The sequence below is a fragment of the Temnothorax curvispinosus genome, unplaced genomic scaffold (genome assembly GCF_003070985.1).
Source record: "Temnothorax curvispinosus isolate PA1 unplaced genomic scaffold, ASM307098v1 QBEX01016041.1, whole genome shotgun sequence".
Lineage (NCBI taxonomy): Eukaryota > Metazoa > Arthropoda > Insecta > Hymenoptera > Formicidae > Temnothorax > Temnothorax curvispinosus.
In genome coordinates this window covers 124872-130679 of record NW_020225821.1, presented here as the reverse complement: position 1 = coordinate 130679, position 5808 = coordinate 124872, and positions in this window count along the sequence as shown.

Below are 5808 nucleotides of genomic sequence, written 5' to 3'. Positions count from 1 at the left end.
TGACTGTGTAGATCTTTTATCTGTTAGATTGTATTCCTTCCTCTTTATTGATATAAGTGTAAATTTTAGGATACATTATATATTATTAATTAAACTAATTTTTTATTTTATACATACACAGTAAAAAATTTAATGTCCCAGAAAGTCCACTCTAAATTTTGTGTTAAAATAACTCATTCATCGTGTTATTTTTTACATTTAGAAATGTTATATCGACATTTTTTAGTCGATACATGTTAATGACATACGATCAAGCACCTGCCGACCTAACTCATTGTTACGTTGTATAGCTCTTTCTTCGAATTTTTTAGCACTGGTATCTTTTAGCACCGTGCTTACTACTCGTCTATTTTCTTTTCGGAGTGTTTATTGATGCGCGTAAAATGATTCGTCAATAACTTCAGAACAAAATAAGCAACATTTTTCAAAATAAAACGACTTTTTTCTTCTCGTTTTATGGCAAGGGCTAGAAGTAGAAGCTTCAGTTTCTTCTCTTTTTAAATCTAAATGTATACTCCTTTTGCGTGTATAATTTTTCCTACAGTCAGGATGAATGAATGCCACATGTAATGCAGCGAATGTCGTGTGTTTTCCATCCTTTCGCAATCGACTTGATTCAATTAACCCGTTCAATCCTTTTTGTCGCACTTTGGATAACGATCCAGCTGTGTCCCCTTCATTGCAAATAACGCATTGTCTATCGTTTTCCATTTTTATTCCAATACTTGAAAAAATTTTAAAAATTTGTTAAGTACATTATTTTTAACTTTATAAATGCTCCAAAATTTTACTTTTCTGCAAATTCAAAATTACAAGCATTTTTAATTGTCCGTTTCATAATACTACTTATTACAAATCAAATATCAAAGTATCAATTTTGTAGGAAATTTTATCAGCTTTAATTTTGATCTGATGACATTTCTTCGTAAAATCAATAACAAAAAAGATACATGCAAAAAACTAAATACAAATGCCACTTTTGCATAATTTCTTTAAAAAACACCACTTTTCGAGGGTTCTTTTTTTAAAGAAATCATATCTTTCGATGAACTTATAGTGCTGCATTACTTTCACACACATATAAACTATTAAAAATAGGTAAAATCCAATTTTTAAAAAATTATTACGCATATATTTTTTCAATATATTATTAATTTTGTATAAAATTGTATTTTTCCTGAAATTTTTAAACAGCTGTAATTTGTTAACAAATGATCGTAGGAAGATAAACAAAAAGCTATTTTAAAGATAATTTATTTCTCTTAAAAAAATGTAAACAGATATTTTGACCTACAGCTAACCAAAAGTGACTTTTTTTGACAAAATCCACAAAAAATGACAATTTTTCATGTTTATTAGCATTATCACACTACGCATATATCCAAAATGAGTTTGTATATACAATAAAATTTTCAAAATTTAATTATCTTTTACTTTCATAAGATGTAATATTTGCGTTAAACTTACAGATGTTGAATTACAAGTGATTTTACCACTAAAAATCATAATCGAGGAGCGATAATAAATGTTTTACAAAATTCATATCTCTGTCAATATTGATTGTATCGAAAAAAATAAAAATGGAAATTGTTTGTAATTAAATTGTCTACAACTTTTATTTGAACTATTTTTTTTATTCGAGTCGCCATTTTCGAACTATCGATAAAAAATGCGCGACGCGCTTACGTGTTTTTCATTTGTCATGAAATACCTATTATTTCAAAAAAATCTAGATCGACTGCAATTGGTCGTACAACATTTTTGCATATATCTTTTTTGTGTGAAATTTCATTCTCTACAACTTTCACGTCTTCACTTTTTTTCCCTAATTGTGATACTTTTTCAGTTATTGGCAAAAAACCAATTTTTGGACCTTTTTTGCACCCCGATTTTTGCTACGACAATGGTACGAGGGTGAGCTTTTAGTATCTTCATTACAACCCCAAAAGACACTTCCACGCTAGTTACAACGCTGGTAGTATTATTTCCTACCCAAATACCCATTTGACTGTGCTTAACTGTTTTTTTGTCTCCAACGTTGATGTGTTTGCAAAGGGGAATTTTTGAGCTATATGCAACAAATGCCGTCAACAAGGCTTAATTATTTTTCACCATGCGTTTTTCTTACATAATCGTTCTTATTCGTATTGCTTAACGGTAACCCACGTAGGGCTTAACACGCCACGCAGAACAAGAGGTTACCATAATATTAAAATGCAGATATTGAAGTGGCGTTAATATAACTTTTAAGTGATGAATAAAGTCATCATGATGTCATTATGTATAGTTTTATGCCTTACCTGGAACCGTAACTATACGCGAGATCTACGCAATCAATTTTCATCATTTTAGTTTGAAATTTCACAAATTTCGAGAGCCTTTAAATCTAAGATTAATCTCTATTTATATCCCTTCCCGAAAGGTGAATTGGAAAACGAAGAACTTTTATCTACAACACTCTTTCACAAAACAATAGTCTGAAAAGTTACAAACGTTTTTGTATGCTTTTAGATTAGAGTTCATTATTAGACATTTCTAAAATGTTATAACATATAAAGAATTTCTTTCCCACATGTTATTCGCATTTGAATAATATACATAGAAGGCAGTAAAAGCTATTTGTAAATGATTTTCTTGTTGTAAATTTTCAGTTACGTTATCTAGTAAATAAAATATTGAGAAATTAATTTTTTTTAAGAAAAGGGTCTTGATAAAGTCATCATAATGCCATTATTTTGCGATAATATTGTAGAAAATAAATGCTCATAAGGTCATTAAAAAAACAATGTAAAAATATAGATTTTATTTTCCATTTAGAATTTACAATTCTAGTATCTTCTTTGATTGAATATCCATCCATCAATTTATCTTGTAGTTACGGTTCCAAGTAAGGCATAAAAATATACATAATAATTCCGAATATGGGATATGTTTGTAGTCGAAACTCAACAGGCATTTCTCCGTTTGGCTTCTTTGGAATCACTCATCATAAATCCTCTTGTGTCAGAAGACAACAGTACTGAAACTAATTCAATTTTTTTCTCATACTGTCGCAGAAAAGGTAAAATTTTGCAACTGTATATATTTATATTATACTATTGTCTATAAATTTTTGAAAATAATTTACATAGAAGAACGAGAAGAGTATCTGGACATTAAAGTTTGTCGACTATATTTTGAAGGTGTCTTACATATTTTATTGATAAAATATTTGCCTACAAAAATATAACAGAATTTATTAATGAAATGTTATGTCAAATTGACACTGCAGAAATTGAGTAGAGTCTGTTGTTTACTTGTTTTATATCTATATTGTAGACAAACTTGTCTTTATATCTTAATGAATTAATTGTGCTATAAATATAAAGAGAAACATATTGGAATATTTCGGACTTTAAATTTATTTTTTAAAAGAAATTAACATTTTTTGTGAATTTATTTGCCGCTATATAATAATTCAACTTTTCCGCACAAATTTTTTTCGTTCTCACAGGCTTTGAGGTCAGGAAGATCACAACCATTTTTCGCAAATAAGTTTTAAAAAAATCAACACATTGTAATTTTTTTTTTAATTGACCGTAAATTTTCTGAGAATTATGATGGTAATTTCAAGATTTGTAAAAAAAATTATTACAAAAAAAATACGCATTTAAAAACAAATAATATTTCCAAACGTATTTCCAAAACTTTGTTGCGGTTCCTGAGATCCCAGTGTAGCTTTCGAGAGTTAAAGAAATATATTTTACATATATTTTTTATACAATATTATGTAACATTTTTATGACTTGTCTTATTGTAGCATCCATTATATTTCGTATGTTGAAACATGTTTTGGGTGATGAGGTCTTTTGGAATGGTTACGAAATATTTCAAAAATATAAGAGGTAAGTAATATGATTGGAAATTTCGTAAAATATATAATTTTATTATTTTGTTTATTAGTTATATTTTTTATCTCTTTGTCAATCAATAGGTGCCATTATGCTTATTATTTTTGCTTCTATTTTGAACTGCTTTATCTGAAAGCTATTAATCCACTTTGTCCTATTTCTGATTTATATTTGCAAATTTCTTCTTCTCTATAAGTTTTTCTTCTTCTGTTTATTTTCTCTTATTCGATCCTGGCATATATTTTGTGTGTTCATGAATATACGATATTTTCACGTCTAGTTGTTCCGATCTACATATATGATTTTTCCAATATTATCTATATTTTTTCTCTGTTTTTATGTAACATTTATATCATTATCTTATATCTTTTCCTCTTGTTTTTGTCTTTCTCGCTTTCTCATGCTTCTTTTTCACATAATATTTTTTTTTTGATTTGTTTGTATAGTTTGTTTGCTTACGTTTTTATATGTATATATACCATTTTATCTTTTAATTATTACAGTTATAGTTTTCGTTTTTAGATTGGTCCCATACAGCATGAAATATTCCATGAATGTTCTATAAATATTTTTTAGAATATTCATGAATTTTCTATGAATGATCTATAAATGTGCAAAGAATGTGTAATGTCCCGCTTTGAATGTCCTTAGAAATTTCTGTAAATATTCTCGAATAATCTACAAATGTTTTATAAATTTTTCCCCATAATCCATAATTTTTTTATATATGCAAAATATATTTATAGAACATTTATAGATTATTTTAGGAACATTAAAAATGGGATATCGCATATTCTGTATACATTTAATATTCACCCGACATAAAAAAAATTATTTATTTCGAAATTTTATTACTATTTTTTAACTAAATTTGTTTCTTAAGATGCAGTCTATGGTTATAAATATTTTCTCGTATTTGAAAAACACACTTATACTTTGGTGTGATTCGAACTAGGGACCTCGGGACCTCTGCATCGTGAGGCAACTGCTTTACGTGGTAGACTACTTCTTAATTTGATGCAAGCGTTATATATAGTCTACATATGTCATAACTAGCGCAAATATATAATTTTTCAAAAATTATCTTAAGAAACAAATTCAGTTTAAAAAGAGTAATAAAATTTGAATTAGATATATCCCAGGTAGCAGACAGTCGTCATAATGACGTGATTCTAACGTCATATTATGACGTATGTTACGTCATTTATTCCTAAAGTTTAACGTAAAAATGACGTATTTTTCACGGTCCTAAGTCACATCCCAACGACGTCATTTTCTGACGTTTTATTGACGGCAAAAATAGGTCTAATGTACGACATACCGGTTTCTAGAAATGTTTTTTATAAAATTAAAATTTTAAAATGTCTACTTGATAAACGTTTACAAAAAAATGTTTTTTTTCTTTATTTAAAAAAAAAAAAGCTTTTTTAACTGTTTCGTTACATGCCATGTGCGTATAGCCGCTCTCAAGGCGGTCACCCATCCTAGCACAGTACCGCGTCCGAGTCGCTTGACTTCGATGATCCAGTGGACAGTGACGATCTTCTCACCCTGATGCTTCCTTATTAACTGTACTTGTCTATAACAGGTACATCTTTAAAGTGTTCAAAAATCTTGTAATGATATCTTTTTGATAGTTATAACACTGCATGAAATAGTTGTCATAAAACTATAATTACACACGCAACTAGATCCACTTATACCATAAATTCACCACGTCGTTCATAAAGTTACGAAACACTTTATAAATGTAGGAATATTCCTGTGAAAAATACTGTGAAAAATGTCATTTTTACGTTAAACTTTAGGAATAAATGACGTAACATGCGTCATAAAATGACGTAAGAATCACGTCATTATGACGACTGTCTGCTCCCTGGGTAGTCAATTAAACGTCTATATAATGTCATTTTACAAA